We start from the raw sequence: 20385 nt of genomic DNA, 5'->3' as shown, positions 1-20385 counted from the left end.
TAGAAAAAAAAAATGAAGAAAACATAGCTCTCTACAAAACACAGCCTGAAGTTCTTTTGAATCATTCAATTTAAAGTTCCCACCCATATTCACCAATAGCAAATATTTACTCTAAAAAATCACCATGAATTATCACTACATGAAAATTCTGAGAAATCTTCTATTTGGAATAATTATTTCATTTTACTTTTAATTATAAATCCATCTCTGCTCTTACAAATGAAAATAAATATGGATCCATAAGTAGTAATAAAACACACAATCTTTTGTTAAGATATTTACTATCAATCTGCAAATTTGCCTTTGTCAAAGATATTCACCAAAAAAAAAGTAAGTGTGCAATATATTTAATCATCTGGAAAACACAAGTTACAACTACTCTAAGATGCCACTTTATACTCACTGGAATGACTAAAATCAAAGGAACTAACAACTCAGGTAGTGGCAAGGATGTGGAGCAACTGATCTCATAAACTGCTGATGAAGTATTAAAATGGTATAACCAATCCATGGTTCTCTATGGAGAACCATTTGGCAATTACTTTTTTTTTTTTTTTGAGACAGTCTTGCTCTGTCACCCAGACTGGAGTGCAGTGGCACGATCTCAGCTCACTGCAAGTTCCGCCTCCCAGGTTCATGCCATTCTCCTGCCTCAGCCTCCCGAGTAGCTGGGACTACGGGCGCCCACCACCATGCCTAGCTAACTTTTTTGTATTTTGAGTAGAGACAGGGTTTCACCATGTTCGCCAGGATGGTCTTGATCTCCTGACCTCGTGATCCACCCGCCTCAGCCTCCCAAAGTGCTGGGATTACAGGTGTAAGCCACCACGGCAGGCCGGCAATTTCTTATAAAGTTAAACATACATGTGCCCTGTGACAACAATTCTACTGCTAGTCATTCACCCAAGAGAAATGAAATGTTCACAAAAATACTTGCAAAGCAATGTTTATAGCAGCCTTCTCATTATAATAACTGAAAACTAAAAATGATCTGGGCTCAGTGGCTCACGCCTGTAATCCCAGCACTTTGGGAGGCTGAGGTGGACAGATCACTTGAGGTCAGGAGTTCGAAACTAGCCTGGCCAACAAGGTGAAACCCCATCTCTACTAAAAATACAAAAATTAGCAGGGCATGGTAGTCGCACCTATAATCCAACTACTCGGGGGGCTGAGGTGAGAGAATCATTTGAATTGAGGAGGTGGAGGTTGCAGTGAGCCAAGATAGCACCACTGCACTCTAGCCTGGGCAACAAAGCAAGACTCTGTCTCAAAAACAAAAACAAACAAAAAAAAAACGACACAAATATCAATAGAAGAATGGAAAAACAAAGTTTGGTATATTCATAAAATGACATACTGTGTCACTTAGGAAATTATCTGTTGTCTACAATAATGATGTAGAATTTACTATACAATGAGGATGCCTTAGTTTTAGCTTCTTCAAATTCTGTCTCATTTTAAAGTGCATTTTAAACAGTCTCTAGTTGAAGATCATTTTGATTCTGAAAATAACCTTACTTTTTGTTTAGTAACTCACTTGGGTCTTTTTATCACAATAGAAACTTTTGAAGGGCCGGGCGCGGTGGCTCAAGCCTGTAATCCCAGCACTTTGGGAGGCCGAGACGGGCGGATCACGAGTTCAGGGGATCGAGACCATCCTGGCTAACACGGTGAAACCCCGTCTCTACTAAAATACAAAAAAAATTAGCCGGGCGAGGTGGCAGGCGCCTGTAGTCCCAGCTACTCGGGAGGCTGAGGCAGGAGAATGGCATGAACCCGGGAGGCGGGGCTTGCAGTGAGCTGAGATCCGGCCACTGCACTCCAGCCTGGGTAACAGAGCCAGACTCCGTCTCAAAAAAAAAAAAACAAAACAAAAAAAAAAGAAACTTTTGAAGGATTTTTGTTTTGTTTTGTTTTGTTTTTGTTGATGGAGTCTCGCTCTGTCACCCAGGCTGCAGCATAGTAGCGTGATCTCAGTTCACTGCAAACTCTGCCTCCTGGGTTCAAGGGATTCTCCTGCCTCAGCTTCCTGAGTAACTGGGATTACAGGCACACGCCACCACGCCTGGCTAATTTTTATATTTTTAGTAGAGACATGGTTTCACCATGTTGGCCAGGCTGGTCTTGAACTCCTGATCTCATGATCTGCCCACGTTGGGCTCCCAAAGTGTTGGGATTACAAGCATGAGCCACCGTGCCCGGCTTTGAAGGATTTTTAAATTGGTGCCTTTCAGAAGCAAATAAGTCACAGGGTTTTATTAAGTGATACTCCTATATAAACTCTTGGCCGGGCTCGGTGGCTCACACCTGTAATCCCAGCACTTTCGGAGGCTGAGGCGGGCGGATCACAAGGTCAAGAGATAGAGACCATCATAGCCAACATGGTGAAATCCCCTCTCTACTAAAAATACAAAAATTAGCTGGGTGTGGTGGTGCGTGCCTGTAATCCCAGCTACTCAGGAGGCTGAGGCAGGAGAATCACTTGAACCCAGGAGGCGGAGGTTGCAATAAACCGAGACAGTGCCACTGCACTCCAGCCTGGTGACAGAGCAAGACTCCATCTCAAAAAAAGAAAAAAGAAAAAAGAAAAAAAAAAAAAGGAACTCTTAAATATATTGGTACCTATGTATTTTCTCTCTCTTTTTTTTTTTTTTTTTTTTTTTGAGACAGGGTCTCACTCTGTTGCCCAGGCTGGAGTGCATTGGCACGATCATGGCTCACAGCAGCCTCAACCTCCTGGGCTCTAGTGATCCTCCCACCTCAGCCTCCCGAGCAGCTGGGCCTACAGGCACACACCACCATGCCTGGCTAATTTTTGTATATTTTATAGAGAGGAGGTTTCACCATGTTGCCCAGGCTGGCCTGGAACTCTTGAGCTCAGGCAATCCAGTCTCCCAAAGTGCTGGGATTACAGGCATGAGCCATTGCGCCTGGCCTATTTTTCTCTTAATCATGTTCAGTCCATATTCATCTAACTGAAGTGTTTTCTCCAGAAATTACTCGTGTAAGAAAAGACTGGCTTAAAATGACTACTGTGATGGAAACAATGCCATAGGGAGATATAACCTGGACCTGAGGTAAATTGAATACTGTAATCAACAAACTGTGGCTTACAGCTTGCAATTTTCTATTGATTATGGTTTCCTCAGTAAAATAATAGATGTATGAAACAAAAAAGGACTACTACTCAGCAATAAAAAAAAAAAAAAATGTATTACTGATTAACACAACATGGATGAATCTCAAAAGTATTAAGCAAAAGTAGTGATGTTAATTTTAAAAATGCATATGGTATGATTCCATTTACATGAAATCCAAGAACAGATTTAAAATCAGAAAGTAGTTAGGGAGAGGGAGGGCAAAAGTACTTGGCAGGGACATGAAACAACAACTTTATGCAGATCATTTGTACAGATTAAGTCACAGTTCTGAATATTATCCATCCCTAGATTCCACATAAGAATCAGGGATCACCCAAAAGAAAAATGGACCAAGAACAGGAACAAGCAACTTCACTTAAAGCAAATACCTAAAGGTTAATGATCATATTTTAAATGTCCCACTAGTGACCAAATAAATACAAATTTCAGAAACTAGTTACTATTTCCTATCAAATTTGCAAATGTTTTAAAATAATAACATGCTCGCAAGGCCGTATATCTCAATTTCATACATTGTTAATGGGAATGTAAACTTGTACAGCCTTTCTAGAAAGCAACTGTGCAATGTTTTGCTCTCCTGAGAGCTCTAGAAATGTTAATACACTTTGACTTGATAATTCAACTTACAATAATCTATTCTCAGAATATAGAAATACTGAAAAAGAGCTATATTTAGCAATATTCATTGTGTTTTATTTTTTAATAATCGGAAATTAATAAACGTTCTAAGTGTGAACACAATAGAAATTGGTTCCATAAATAATATATCCATTAATGGAATATTTCTCTGCTGTTTTAAACTGTTTTCTGGCTGGATGCAATGGCTCATACCTTTAATGCCAGCACTTTGGGAGGCCGAGGCAGGTGGATCAGTTGGGGTTAGGAGTTCGAGATCAGCCTGGCCAAAATGGTGAAACCCTGTCTCTACTAAAAATACAAAAATTAGCAGGGTGTGCTGGCGCACATCTGTAATCCCAGCTACACGGGAGGCCAAGGCACGGGAACCCGGGAGGCAGAGGTTACAGTGAGCTGAGATTGCAACACTGCTCTTCAGCCTGGGCAAGAGAGCAAGACTGTGCCTCAAAAAAAAAAAAAAAAAAACTGTTTTCAAATAATTGTAATAAAAACAATAAAATACATATTATATGATATGTTGTTTAAAAAGCAGGCTCCAAGATTATATATATAGTAAAATATGCATGAAGAAAAATCAGAAACAGACAATAAATGTTAATGTAATTTTAAAAAATGAATTAGGGGCCAACATCATAGAAACCATGATTATATTTCACAAATGTCTGGGTTTCATTATAAGAACACAAGTGATATCCCTAAGTAGGTCTAGTGGAGGGGAGAACAAAAAGACTAAAAGAATAAGAACATTCATTAAAGGAACAAACCATTAGCATTATTTCAGGTATGAATATCCAACTTATCAAATGAAGTCAAAGTCCTTCAGGGTATCTTAACAAATCTATAGTCAAGAAAAAGTTACAGATTCAGTTCTATATAAATATATACCAACCATGTTTAACTCAAACTAGGGAAAATAATTAGATGATTTAGTGATTTTCCACAGAACTGAGCTCAGCTCTTTTACAAAGCAACAAAAGAAGGGAAAGGGACTGCCAGAAGTCAAGCCAGCAACCTGATTTCCTAGGAAATTAGTTTTTACTTGGCAAAGTACTGGCCTCTAAAGAAGCACAACTCTACAAATAGAGATGAGACACATAAAACTCGAACACTCTGTGAAAAAATGTATGCTTTTCCCTTTGCTCTTAAGATCTCTAAAAGTGAATAATTAATGACTATTAAAAACAGGGGGAAAAAAGACCCAATTTAGAGTTAAACATTCTAAAAACATTAAGTTTCTTTTAAAATGCTAAGCAAATCTTACAAATTGTAAAATAATTATATTTTTGTTATTTTGAAAATCAAAAGGAAAATATTATGCCATTTCTAACCTTCAGTTAGAATTACACGGGAGACTTTCATATTAACTATATTAATTATGGATTTAAATTTATCAAGGTTAATATAATCTTTATAATACTTCTATAATGTTTTTAATCATCACTACAGAACATTTCCTTGAATTTTCAATTTAAAAACTAAAATCTTTACATGTGATCTTCCTTCAGAAAAAGGCTATGTGTAAAAATACAAAAGAAGAGTCTTCTTAAGATAAAAAGGGTGCTAGGATAGGTGAATTAAAGAGGAGAAAGAGAAAGGAACAGGTATGAATCTTTTCTTCCTTTAAGTCACATGTTTAAGGATCTGACCCTGATTTCTATTTAATGGCTTACCACTGGAAGCTTCCAAATAACTAATGACACAAGGATGCCCAGTAGGCAAAGAAATAGCAGCTGAACTTCATTTACCATTCGAGTATAAGGCAACGTAAGGATGAAATTATACAACCTGTATATTTAAATCAGTGGATTCATTTATAACCTATTCTTGCAACACTAAACTGCTTCCCTCCTACAATGACCCCAACTGCCACTCTAGACCAAAAGGTCAACAAATTGCTATTGGAAAAATTAGTGACAAAGCAGAAAATTTTATTCAACTTTGTAACAAATCAACAAAGAGTAATGGTCTCAACTAATGGTGCTGGGACAACTAAATATCCATATACAAAAGAATTAAGTTGAGACCCTTCCCCCATACTGTACACAAAAATTACCACAAAATGGATCACAGACTTAAATATAAGAGCCAACTCTATAAAACTTAGAAGACACTGACATGGAGTGAAAAAAAATAAGAAAAAATAAACTAAAACTCTTACAAGAAAACATTAGGCACAAATATTCACGACCTTGGATTGGGCAATAGTTCTTAGATACTGTATCAAAAGCACAAGCAAAAAAAAAAAACAAATCGGCCAGGCATGGTGGCTCACGCCTGTAATCCCAGCACTTTGAGAGGCCAAGGCGGGCAGATCACAAGGTCAGGAGATCAAGACCATCCTGGCTAACACGGTGAAACCCCATCTCTACTAAAAATATAAAAAATTAGCCGGACTTGGGGGCAGGCCCCTGCAATCCCAGCTACTTGGGAGGCTGAGACAGGAGAATGGTGTGAACCTGGGAGGCGGAGCTTGCAGTGAGCCGAGATTGCACCACTGCACTCCAGCCTGGGTGACAGAGCGAGACTCCGTCTCAAAAAAAAAAAAAAAAATGGACTTGAGCCAGAGTGGTGGCTCCTGGATCACGGGCCAGGAGTTTGAGGCCAGCCTGGACAACACAGGGAGATCCCTGTGTCTAAAAAAGAAAAAAAAAAAAAGCTGGACTTTATTAAAATGAAAAACTTTTGTGCTTCAAAGGACATCAAGAAAGTGAAAAGATAGCCCACAAAAGGGGAGAAAATACTTGTAAATCGTTACGTCTGACAAGGAACTTATATCCAGAATATACAAAGAAAACATATATTATAACTCAATAATAAAAAGACAAACCAGCTTTTAAAAAATGGGCAAGCATGGCCAGGCGCGGTGGCTCATGCCTGTAATCCCAGCACTTTGGGAGGCCGAGGTGGGCAGCTCACAAAGTCAGGAGATCAAGACCATCCTGGCTAACACGGTGAAACCCCGTCTCTACTGAAAAATACAAAAAAAATTAGCTGGGCATGGTGGCGGGGACCTGTAGTCCCAGCTACTTGGGAGGCTGAGGCAGGAGAATGGCGTGAACCCGGGAGGCGAAGCTTGCAGTGGGCCGAGATCGCACCACTGCACTCCAGCCTGGGCGAGAGAGCGAGGTTCCGTCTCAAAAAAAAAAAAAAAAAGGCAAGCATATAAAAACACACTTCTTCCAAGATAGATAAATGGCCAATAAGCATATGAGAAGATTCTCAACATCACTAGCCATGAGGGAAACTCAAATCAAAACCACAATTAACTTCTACTCTGGGCCACGCACAGTGGCTCACTGTAATCCCAGCACTTTGGGAGGCCAAGGCGGGCAGATCATGAGGTCAGGAATTCAAGTCCAGTCTGGCCAACATAGTGAAACCCCGTCTCTACTAAAAATACAAAAATTAGCCTGGCATGGTAGTGCACGCCTCAGTTGAGAGGCTGAGGCAGGATAATAGCTTGAACCTGGGAGGCAGAGGTTGTGGTGAGCCAAAATCATGCCACACACTCCAGCCTGGGCAACAGAGCAAGACCCCATCTCAAAGAAAAAAAAAATTCTACTTTATACCCACTAGAATAGCTCTACTGAAAAAACAGAGATCAGCCTGAGCTATGACTCACACCCGTAATCCCAACACTTCGGGAGGCGAGGAGAAAGAATGGCTTGAGGCCAGGAGTTCCAGACCATCCTGGGTAACACAGCAAGACCCCATCTCTACCAAAAAATTTAAAAAATAAAAATTAGCTGGGCATGGTGGTGCACGCCTGCAGTCCTAGCTACTAGGGAGGCTGAGGTGGGAAGATAGTTTGAGCCAGGAGTTTGAGGCTGCAGTGAGCTATCATACCCACTACACTCCAGCTTGGGTGACAGACCAAAACCCTGTCTCAAAACAACAACAATTAAAATATATATATAAAATAAGAGATCATAACAATTATTAGTAACAATGCAGAAAAATTATAATTCTCATTCTCACTGCTGGAGAGAATGTAAAATGGTGTAGCCACTTTAGAAAACCTCAAAAGAGTTACCATATAACCTAGCAATTCCACTACTTATGGGCATATACACAAAAACAATGAAAAGAGGCCAAGCACAGTAACCCACACCTGTAGTCCCAGCACTTTGGGAGGCCAAGACAGGAGAATAGCTTGAGCCCAGGAGTTCAAGACCAGCCTGGGCAACATAGTGAGAGACCCTGTCACTACAAGAAAAAAAAAAGAAAGAAAGAAAAACCGGGCAGGAGTGGTGGTGCATGCCTATGGTCCCAGCTACTTAGAGGCTGAGGTGGGACCATCTCTTGATCCTGGGAGGTTAAAACTGCAGTAAGCAATAATTGCACCACTGCACTCCAGACTGGGCTACAGAGCAAGACCCCATCTCAAAAATAATAATAATAAAAATAAATTGTTTAAATTGTTTTTTTAAAAAAAATTAAAACACATGTCCACACAAAAACTCATACATGAATGTTCATGTTCATATTAGCTTTATTTGAATAGCCAAAAACTAGAAATAATCCAATGTTTATCAGCAGAAGAAATTTTTAAAATTGCAATATATCCATATTATGGAATACTACTCAACAATGAAAGATAATGAAATATTGATACACAAATAACATGGAAAAATCTCGAATTAATTAGGCAGAGGGAAAGAAGTCAGACAAAATATATACATATACTACATACTATTTATATAAAATTCTAGAAATTGCAAACTAATCCATAGCGACAGCAGATTAGAGTTGCCTGCGGGAACAGAAAGGGAGAGATGTATTAAAAAAGTTAGAAAACTTTTGCAGTGATCAGTATGTTCCTTACCTTAGTTGTAGTATATACATATGTAAAAACTCATTAAACTGTTTACTTTTTTTTTTTTTTTTTTTTTTTTTGAGACAGGGTCTGGCTCTGTCGCCCCATCTGGAGTATAGTGGTGCAATCTCAGTTCACTGCAACTGCAACCTCCACCTCCTCGGCTCAAGCGATCCTCCTGCCTCAGCCTCCCGAGTGGCTGGGACTACAAGCACATGCCTCCAGGACTGGCTAATTTTTGCATTTTTTGTAGATATGGGGTTTCCCCATGTTAACCAGACTGGTCTCAAACTCCTGAGCTCAAGCAATCTGCCCTCCTCAGCCTCCCAAAGCACTGTGCTGGGATTACAGGTTTGAGCCACTGCACCCAGCCCTGTTTACCTTAAATACGTGCAGTTTCACCGTACATCAACTGTACCTAAATAAAGCTATTTTAAAAATGCACATGCCATGGTGAGGGAAGAGAAGTATACTAGCCTTTCTGAAAATGGCATGTTTGGGTAAGAAAAAAGTAGAAAAAGGATGGGTGCAGTGGCTCACGCCTGTAATCCCAGCACTTTGGGAGGCTGAGGCGGGTGGATCACTTGAGGTCACGAGACCAGCCTGGCCAACATGGTGAAACCCTGTCTCTACTAAAAATACAAAATTAGCCGGGCGTGGTGGCGCATGCCTGTAATCCCAGCTACTCAGGAGACTGAGGCAGGAGAATCGCGTGAACCTGGGAGGCGGAGGTTGCAGTGAGCCGAGACCACGCCATTGCACACCAGCCTGGGCAACAAGAGCAAAATTTCACCTCAAAAAAAAAAAAAAAAAAAAAAAAAAAGTAGAAAAAACAGGCTGAGAGGATTGATTGATTGAGCCGGAGAATTTATCTATCATCCAGGCTGGAGTGTGATCTCGGCTCACTGCAACCACCGCCTACCGGGTCCAAGCAATTCTCCAGCCATAGTCCTCCCGAGTGGTTGGGATTACAGACGCCCGCCACCACGCCCAGCTAATTTCTTTTGTATTTTAGTAGAGACGGGTTTCACTGTGTTGCCCTCTCGAACTCCTGAGCTCAAGGCAATCCGCCTACCTCCGCCTCCCAAATTATTTATTTATTTTTGAGACAAAGTCTGGCTCTGTCGCCCAGGCTGGAGTGCAGTGACGCCATCTTGGCTCACTGCAACCTCCGCCTCCCGGGTTCAAGCGATTCTCCTGCCTCAGCCTCCTGAGTGGCTGGGACTACAGGCACACGCTACCTTGCCCGGCCGAGAGCTTTTAAATATGACAAACCTTTTTAAAGGTCAAAATTATTGGCCAGGCACGGTGGCTCACGCCTGTAATTCCAGCACTTTGGGAGGCGGGGGCTGGTGGATCATGACGTCAGGAGATCGAGACCACCCTGGCTAACACGGTGAAACCTAGTTTCTACTAAAAATACAAAAAATTAGCCAAGTGTGGTGGCGGGCGCCTGTGGTCCCAGCTACTCGGGAGGCTGAGGCAGGAGAATCGCTTGAACCCGGGAGGCGGAAGTTGCAGTGAGCCGAGATCATGCCACTGCACTCCAGCCTAGGCAACACAGCAAGACTCCATCTCAAAAAAAAAAAAAAGTCAAAATATTTAACTGATCCTCACATGGTAATAGCTGAATTTTCAGCATCCATTGATGGAGAAAATAGTCAAAATACAACCAGAGCTACCCTGTCTTGAGGCAAGCCTTTAAAATAAAGATTTTTAAAACTCATCTCAATATTTATTTGAAGAATGAAACTATGTATACATACATACATATGTTTAGAACATGTTGCTTTAGTCTACAGATAATTTTTCTCTAGATCACAAGGTCAAGAGATCGAGACTTTCCTGGCCAACATGGTGAAACCCATCTCTACTAAAAATACAAAAACTAGCCAGGCGTGGTGGCGCACGCCTGTAGTCCCAGGTACTCAGGAGGTTGAGGCAAGAGAATCGCTTGAACCCGGGAGGCGGAGGTTGCAGTGAGCCAAGATTGCACCACTGCACTCCAGCCTGGCAACAGAGTGACACTTCATCTCAAAAAAAAAATGGTAGGCAATATTTGATAATATATGGATTTAAGAACTCTAGATAACTGCAGAAAACATCCTCCCCAAACCAAAGACTTGCAGGCAACAAATTGAGAACCACTGATAAAGATACCCAATGCCAAGGAAACTCAATACAGTACTTAAATATTATCTTAAATAAAAGAGGTCAAGCCTAATGAAAATTTATCTAATAGGTTCCCTAGCTATATTTCATAATTCAAAAGAATTTACAGATTAGCTGTAACACTGCTAACCTGGGTGCAGATATTTAAGAATTTACTAGCTTAGGCAACACAGGAGATCCCAACACTACAAAAAAAATTAAAAATTAAGTGGACATGGTGGCATGCATCTGTAATCCAAACTACTCAGGAGGCTGAGGCAAGAGGACTGCCTGAGCCCCAGGAGTTTAAGGCTGCAGTTAGCTATGATGTGCCACTGCACTCCAGCCTGAGTGACAAAGTGAGACCCTGTCTCAAAAAAACAAAACAAAACAAAAAAACTTACAGCTGATTTATAGCTGGATAAAATAAAGATTCAAGTTTTTCCAGAGATGGACTAGACTGAAAATGTGACAAAGTCAAAAAGAATTCAAGATTCCTTTTCATGTCTAAATGAAGTTTAAATTTCATAGTACAATTTAATATACAAGACTCTTTAGTCCACAAAATAACACAGAGAAAGCTTTTTACCTCCCACCTGCTTCGGTGAAAATGCTGGGTCCTTGCAACAGTAAACGTAGCTAACATTTACTGGGCATTTACTATGAACTAAACATTATGTTAAACTGTTTAACTTTACATGGATTATCTCATATAATCCTCAAAGCCATTTATTTTGAAGATAAGAAAACCAGCAAAAAGAGTTAACTTGCCTAAGGAAGCAGAGGTGAAGGTGAATTCAGGCAATTGGACTTCTTTTTACCATACCACCTCCTATTAGTTGACATCATAAACTCTGCCCCCAATGTGGGGGAGGGGTTCCATCATTCATCAGTACGTTTATGTAAATCAGAGAATAACAAAAAAGAGAACAGTCCTGACTGCAAAAACTTAACTTATGAAGAAATGAAATTTAATATTGCAAAATAACTTTTTCTTTTCCTTTTTTTTTTTTTGAGATGGAGTCCCCCTCCGTCGCCCAGGCTGGAGTCCAGTGGCACAATCTCAGCTCACTGCAACCTCCACCTCCCAGGTTCAAGTGATTCTCCTACCTCAGCCCCCAGAGTAGCTGGGACTATAAGCACTCACCACCACACCCGGCTAATTTTTGTATTTTTAGTAGAGATGAAGTTTCACTATGTTGGCCAGGCTGGTCTCAAACTCCTGACCTCAAGTGATCCACCTGCCTCAGCCTTCCAGAATGCTGGGATTACAGGCATTAGCCACCATGACCAGACTTACAAAATAACTTTTAAAAAAATCCTTAACATGACAAAATGCCAAACTTCATGGTTTCTAAAATTAGTCTAGAGCATTTTAGGAGGCCAAAGCAGGAGAATCACTTGACGCTAGGAGCTCAAGACTAGCCTTGGCAGCATAACAAGACCTCACATCTTAAAAAAAAAAAAAATATATTAATAAATAAACATAAAATTAACTTTGGGAGGCTGAGGCAGAAGGATCACTTGAGCCCAGGAGTTGGAGAGCAGCCTGGGCAATATAGTGAGACCCCATTTCTATTTTTAAATAACTTTTTCAAAAATAAAAATAAGGCTAGGCGCAGTGGCTCACACTTGTAATCCCAGCACTTTGGGAGGCTGAGGTATAGTGATCATGCGTCAGAAGATCACACCATCCTGACCAACACAGTGAACCCAGTCTGTACTAAAATACAAAGATTAGCCAGCAAGCATGGTGGCGCATGCCCAGAACCCAGCTACTCAGGAGACTGAGGCAAGGTAATCGCTTGAACCCAGGAGGTGGAGGTTGCAGTGAGCCGAGATTGTGCCACTGCACTCCAGCCTGGCAACAGAGCCGGTGACTCCACCTCAAAATAGGCTAGTGGAGCCAGGCCTGTAATCTCAGCACTTTGGGAGGCTGAGACGGGCAGATCATGAGGTCAGGAGTTCGAGAGCAGACTGGCCAACATAGTGAAACCTTTGCCCCCCAATAAAAATACAAAAAATTAGCTGGGCATGGTGGCAGGCCTGTAATCCCAGCTACTCAGGCGGCTGAGGCAGGAGAGTCACTTGAACCCGAGAGACAGAGGTTGCCGTGAGCCAAGATCACACCATTGCACTCCAGCCCAGGCGACAGTGCAAGATTCCATCTCAAAAAATAAATGAATAAATAAATATATATATATATATAAAATTAGTCTAGAGTATTACAGAAAGATATTAAGAAATGAACAATAGGCTGAGCACAGTGTCTGACACTTATAATCCCAGCACTTTGGGGGACTGAGGCAGGAGGATCACTAAAAAGGAAAAGAAAAAAAAAAACCCCCCGGCAACATAAAAAGACCTCATCTCTACAAAAAAAAAAAAAAAAGAACAACATTTGATGTAACATGTTAACATTTTTACAAATGGCCAGTCATGTAAATGGACATTTACAGTTCATTTTCTTGCCGATATTTTCTTTTTTTTTTTTTTTGAGACGGAGTCTGGCTCAGTCACCCAGGCTGGAGTGCAGTGGCACAATCATGGCTCACTGCAACCCCCTCCACCCTACCCCCAACCCTCGGGTTCAAGTGATTCTCCCACCTCAGCCGGCCCAGTAGCTGGGACAACAGGCATGCACCACCACACCTAGCTACTTTTTTGTATTTTTAGTAAAGACTGGGTTTTGTCATATTGGCCAGGCTGGTCTCAAACTCTGAGCTCAAGTGATCCGCCTGCCTCGGCCTCCCAAGTGCTGGGATTACAGGCATGAGCCACCACATCTGGCCTCTAATATTTTCAATATAGTATTTGGGACTGCTGTCCTTGCAAGAGTTAAGGAAGACTTGGCTACTACAGGAAATATCTTTCCTTCATACCACCAATACTAAATAATTTTCAAAAACAAGAATGAATCAACTCTTTAAAATAATCATTCAAAATTACGGTCACTGATGAGATTTGAAGTCCATTACATCATGAATGTGATGGAAATTGTACACCTTTCATCAGAGACAAGAAATAATATAGCTTTTAACAGCTTTATTTTATTTTTTTTTATTTTTAATTTATAATAGAGATAGGGTCTTACTATGTTGCCCAGGCTTTTATCAAATCCCTAGGCTCAAGCAATTCTCCCGCCTTGGCTCCCAAAGTGCAGGGATTAAAGGCATGAGCCACCACACCAGGCCAATTTTAACACCTTTCTACGAATACAGATTTTTCTTTCATTTGACCAAATCCTTAGCTAAGGAAGATAAAGGGCTTAAATTCTGAGATAAAACCTGTTTCTACTTGAATTGTGAAGATAAATGTATTAACTCTAGGGAAAAATAAACTGGTTCTAACTGGCATTTAGAATTAATTTAAAATCATTAACAATATCAGTAAATAAAATAATTCAATAAAAGCAATGATTTTAATAACAAAATCAGTAAATAATATAATGCTCAATTTTTTTTTCTAGTAGTAGGATTAATGGTTTCCACTGTTGTCACAAACTCACATGTATTTCGAAGAGGACCAGGTACAGTCACATATCTTGATATCTGAGGGACTCGATCCAGGACCCCATGGATACCAAAATCTGCGGATATCCCAGTTCGTTATGTATAATGGCATAGTACAGTCGGCCCTCTGTATCTGTGGGTCCCACACAGGAGGATTCAACCAATCTTGTATCAAATATTTTTGGAAAAAAAAATGGATGGTTGTAATAAACATGTACATACTTTTCTTTCTTGTCATTATACCCTAACAATACAGTATAACTATTTACATAACGTTTATATTATATTATTTGGTGCAAAAAGTAATTGTGTTTTTGCCATTACTTTTAATGGCAAAAGCTGCAATTACTTTTTGCACCAACCTAATATTAAGTATTATAATTAATCTAGAGAAATGATTCAAAGTATACAGGAGAATGTGCGCAGGTTATATGTAAATACTACACCATCTTATATAAGTGACTTGTGCATCTATGGATTTTGGTATATTGGGGTCCTGGAATTAATCCCCCACCGATACTTGTATTTGCATATAATCTGCACATTCTCCCATATACGTTAAATCGTCTCTAGATTACTTAATACCTAATACAATGTAAAAGCTATGTAAATATTTATACTGTATTTATTCGTATTATTTTTATTGTTTTATTTTTATTGGGTTTTCTTTCCAAATATTTTCTATCAACAGCTGGTTGAATCCAAGGATGCAGAATCCACAGATAAAGGCTGACTATGATATGATACACAGCCTGTGACCACACAACAAAATATTAGCTTCATTTACCCCATGTTTCAGTCTAATCCACCAAAATAAACCAACCACAAAAACAAACTTAAGTAGTAAATGTTTAAAATACATGTAATGTTTTGGTGTTTGTTTGTTTGTTTTTTGATACAGAGTCTCGCTCTGTTGCCCAGGCTAGAGTGCAGTGGCTCGGCTCACTGCAACCTCTGCCTCCCAAGTTAAAGCAATTCTCCTGCCTCAGCCTCCCGAGTAGCTGGGATTACAGGCATGCACCACCACTCGCAGCTAATTTTTGTATTTTTAGTAAACACAGGGTTTTGCCATGTTGGCCAGGCTGGTCTCAAACTCCTGACCTCAGGTGATCCGCCCACCTTGGCCTCCCAAAGTGCTGGGATTACAGATGTGAGCCACCACGCCCAGCCTTAAAATACATTTAATGTTTTAAAGTCAACTCTGGTTTTCCTAGTTGCCACAATGCATACAATCACAGTATCTGGAATATTAGCCCATTCTAGAAAGAGAAGTCTATATCTAATGTTTTAATTATTAATAGTTAACAATTACAATTTGTTGAGTGCCCAGTATGGGCAAAATGCTTTACACTATACAAAATGCTTTTCATTTAATTCTCACCATCAGCCTGATACAGAAGATAGCATAAGCTCCATTTTATGGATGACAAAACTGAATCTAAAAGAAGTTTAATAAACTGCTCAATTAGTAAATTATCGATAAAGTCAAGATTCAAAATCATGGTCACACGATTATAAAACTTGAATTTTGTCCATTCTATCATGCTACCTCCGGACATAAATGACGCTTCTTGAATTTCATAATATGGCAGTTACAAATATATTTCTGTCATCATCAGGCTATTCTATGGTTCTGTGAGATACTAGTTTGGAGGAAAAAAAAGTTTTATCTTGATTAAAGAATACTGGGAGCTAGGTTGGGCGCAGTGGCTCACGCCTGTAATCCCAACACTTTGGGAGGCCAAGGCAGGTGGATCACTTGAGGTCAAGAGTTTGAGACCAGCCTGGCCAACATGGCAAAACCCTGTTTCTACTAAAAATGCAAAAATTAGCCGGGCGTGGTGGCACACGCCTTGTAATCCCAGCTACTCGGAAAGATGACGCAGGAGAATCGCTTGAACCCAGTAGGCAGAGGTTGCACTGAGCCGCGATCGTGCCATAGCACTCCAGCCTGGGCAACAGAGCGAGACTTCGGCTCAAAAAAAAGATACTGGGAGCTAAAATCTCTGCAACAAAGTTGGTTATATTAAAAGAAATTAAGTAAATAGCCAGACACAGTGACTTACGCCTGTAATTCCAGCACTTTGGGAGGCCGAGGCAGGAGGATCACTTGAGGCCAGGAGTTCAAGACCAGCCTGAGCAACATGGTAAAACCCCATCTCTACTAAAAATACAAAAAACTTAGCTGGGCATGGTGGCTGGCGCCTATAATCCCAACTACTTGGGAGGCTGAGGCAGGAGAATCGCTTGAACCCAGGAGACGGAGGTTGCAGTAAGCCAAGATTGCGCCATTGCACTCCATCCCAGGCGACAAAGCAGGACTCCGTCTCAAAAAAAAAAAAAAAAAACCAACCCTTTGGGAGGCTGAGACAGGCGGATTACGAAGTCAGGAGTTTGAGACCAGCCTGGCCAATATGGTGAAACCCCGTCTCTACTAAAAATACAAACAACTAGCCAGGTGTGGTGGCATGCGCCTGTGCCTGTAGTCTCAGCTATTCAGAAGGCTGAAGCAGGAGTATTGCTTGAACCCATGAGACGGAGGTTGCAGTGAGCCAAGATTGAGCCACTGCACTCCAAGCCTGGGCAATAGAGGGAGACACCATCTGAAAAAAAAAAAAACACACACAACAAAAATTAGCCAGGCATAGTGGCATGCCCCTGTAGTCCCAGCTACTCGGGAGCCTGACGCAGGACAATTGCTTGAACCCGGGAGGCGGAGATTTCAATGAGCCGAGATCGTGCCACTGCACTCCAGCCTGGGCATCTTTAAATAAAAGAAATTAAGTAAATAAATCTTCACAAATTATCTACATGATACATCGAAATATACCTGAGATGTACATATGCACAAGTGACTAGATGAAAGTATCACTATTACTTTTCCAAAGTCAAAGTTAACCAAGGGTAATCTTAAATAAAGTTACAAATTTAGCTGATTTCTGTGTCCCTGGTTGCTCCAGCTTTGCCTTTATTCAGAGCTAAGCAGTATTCTACAGTTTTTCCCTCTTCTTCCCTAATTAAACTAGAAATGTTCCAAATTAACTATAATTCACCTTAATATAATCAAGTTACCATAATTAAGATTTCGCTGTCCTACTCAGATAATTGAAGACTTTGATCTTGGTTAAAAGAATGTAAGATAGCCTGAGCACGGTAGCTCATGCCTGTAATCCCAACACTTTGGGAGGATTGCCTGAGTTTAGGAGTTTAACAAGACCCTGTCTCTACCCAAAAACAAAATTGGCCAGGCGTGGTGGCTCACATCTGGAATCCCAGCACTTTGGGAGGCCAGGGTGGATGGATCACCTGAGGCCAGGAGTTCAAGACCAGCCTGACCAAAATGGTGAAACCCCGTCTTTACTAAAAATGTAAAAATTGGCCGGGCGCGGTGGCTCAAGCCTGTAATCCCAGCACTTTGGGAGGCCGAGGCGGGTGGATCACGAGGTCAGGAGATCGAGACCATCCTGGCTAACATGGTGAAACCCCGTCTCTACTAAAAATACAAAAAAAACTAGCCGGGCGAGGTGGCGGGCGCCTGTAGTCCCAGCTATTCGGAGGCTGAGGCAGGAGAATGGCGTGAACCCGGGAGGCGGAGCTTGCGGTGAGCCGAGATCGCGCCACCGCACTCCAGCACTCCAGCCTGGGCGTCACAGCGAGACTCCGTCTCAAAAAAAAAAAAAAAAAATGTAAAAATTAGCAGGGTGTGGTAGCGCACACCTGTAATTCCAGCTACTCAGGAGGATGAGGCAGGAGAATCGCCTGAACCCAGGAAGTGGAGGCTGCAGTGAGCCAAAATCACACCATTGTACTCCAGCCTGGGCAACAAGAGCAAAACTCTGTCTCAAAAAAAAAAAAAAAAAAAAGAACTGGGCATGCCTGTAGTCCCAGCGACTGGAGAGGCTGAGGCAGGAGGATCACCTGAGCCCAGAATGTTGAGGCTACAGTGAGCTGAGACCATGCCACTGCACACTCCCGCCTAGGCAAAAGAGCAAGACTCTGTCTCAAAAAAAAAAGGAATGTAATTTATCAGCAAACAAGTGGGGAGAAACAGGGTTTTCGTGGGTAGAGAGGGGGAAGTCACTGAACATTAATTACTAATCTAGCAACTCCTTGGTTAATCCATTTAAGATGACTAGGGGGTCTCTTCCTAATCCCATACTCCACTAGAGAGGACAAGTGGGAAAGGTTGGACTAGTTAGGGTTGCTGGGGACCTCCCAAGAGCTGCAGAAGCAGAGATAAGACGAGCCTTCTTCTAAATCCACATGGTCCTTCCAAGGCTTTCATCCTCCAGGACTACCACTTCTCAGTCTACTTACTTGCCTTCTGACATGCTTTCTTGAGGGGAAGAAAACAAAGGAAGAGTAATAACAAGCAGCAGAAACTGCAAAGAATGAAAAATAAGTCCATGGATGTTGCAAATAGAATCATCTTCCTTTACATATGTCACTCCAGGAAAACTGCCAAGAACCACTCACTCCTCTAGATACACTTCCTGCAGATCCTCCAGACTCCTCCCTTAAGTACGTCAGTATTCTCTTTATTCTCCCTTCATTTCAATCCTCCTTTTGCCCCAAGATTTCGAAGTGCATTTTTTTATGGTTTTTGTTTTGTTTTGTTTTGTTTGAGACGGAGTTTCTTGTTGCCCAGGCTGGAGTACAATGGCGTGATATTGGCTCACTGCAACCTCCACCTCCTGGGTTCAAGTGATTCTCTTGCCTCAGCCTCTTGAGTAGCTGGGATTACAGGAATGCGCCACCACGCCCGGCTAATTTTGTATTTTTAGTAGAGACAGGATTTCTCCATGTTGGTCAGGCTGGTCTCAAACTCCTGACCTCAGGTAATCCGCTCGCCTCAGCCTCTCAAAGTGCTGGGATTACAGGCCTGAGTCACCGTGCCCAGCCTCAAAGTGCATGTTTTATAATCTCCAAAATATATGGCAATATTGTACCTAGTATTTAATGATATCCTATTGATCATTACCTGTGTGTCGCAGCTGAACATACATCCTAAAGCCTTGTATAGTATTTCTACATGTTATGATAAAATTTATAATATGTTACATTACTAAAACAAATTTTCGTGTTGTTTTTTTTTTTTTTTCCCAAGACAGTCTTACTTTGTCACCCAGGCTGGAGTGCAGTGGCGTGATCTTGGCTCACTGCAACCTCCGCCTCCTAGGTTCAAGCAATTCGCCTGCCTCAGCCTCCCAAGTAGCTGGGACTACAGTCGCGTGCCACCACACCCAGCTAATTTTTTGTGGTTTTAGTAAAGATGGGGTTTCACTGTGTTAGCCAGGATGGTTTCGATCTCCTGACGTTGTGATCAATCTGCCTTGGCCTCCCAAAGTGCTGGAATTAAAGGCGTGAGCCGCCACACTCAGCCCCTTAAATAAATTTTCTTTGCCACTAAAGGATGTACTATAATGTCAAGATTCAAAAAATAAGATAGCAAAAATTTTTTTTAATTTAAGGGGTATATTGTTTTATTTCTCCCCAACCCTATCAAGAAAACATAAAAGGAGGCCAGGCGCGGTGGCTCAAGCCTGTAATCCCAGCACTTTGGGAGGCCGAGACGGGCGGATCACGAGGTCAGGAGATCGAGACCATCCTGGCAAACACGGTGAAACCCTGTCTCTACTAAAAAAAATACAAAAAACTAGCCGGGTAAGGTGGCGGGCACCTGTAGTCCCAGCTACTCAGGAGGCTGAGGCAGGAGAATGGCATAAACCCGGGAGGCGGAGCTTGCAGTGAGCTGACAGCTGGCCACTGCACTCCAGCCTGGGCAACAAAGCGAGACTCTGTCTCAAAAAAAAAAAAAAAAAAGAAAAAGAAAACATAAAAGGAGGGAGGGAGAAAGGGAGAGGGGGAAAGGTTGAAGAACTATTAGGTACTATGCTTACTACCTGGGTGACAGGACCAATTACATACCTCAAACCTCAGCATCACACAATATAGCCATATAACCTACCTGCATATGTACTCTCAGGATCTAACCTAAAAGTTGGATTTTTTTTTAAAAAAAAAGGGAAAAAATCAGAGTTCAGAAATCTGCAGAATTCAAGATCTATTCTCTAGAAATCAAAACCTGTTACACACAATAGATGTGTTT

The 20385-nt window shown here is 41.4% G+C and overlaps 1 protein-coding gene across 18 annotated transcripts in view; it reads right to left on the bottom strand.

Moving 5' to 3' along the window:
- Positions 1-20385, bottom strand: part of NUMB (NUMB endocytic adaptor protein) — a 199167-nt gene that overhangs the window by 167686 nt on the left and 11096 nt on the right. Inside the window, exon 1 of one of the 18 annotated variants that reach the window (XM_021941362.2) lies at positions 14273-14348. The exons of the other annotated variants lie outside the window; for them this stretch is intronic. The gene's annotated coding sequence lies outside the window, so the exon portion shown is untranslated. Of the gene's footprint in view, positions 1-14272; positions 14349-20385 lie in introns of those variants that run through there. 18 annotated transcript variants of the gene reach the window in all.

Source organism: Papio anubis, chromosome 7, assembly GCF_008728515.1.
Source record: "Papio anubis isolate 15944 chromosome 7, Panubis1.0, whole genome shotgun sequence".
Taxonomy (NCBI): Eukaryota; Metazoa; Chordata; class Mammalia; order Primates; family Cercopithecidae; genus Papio; species Papio anubis.
The sequence above is the reverse complement of the archived record's forward strand: the minus strand, read 5'-3'. Positions and strand labels throughout refer to the sequence as shown.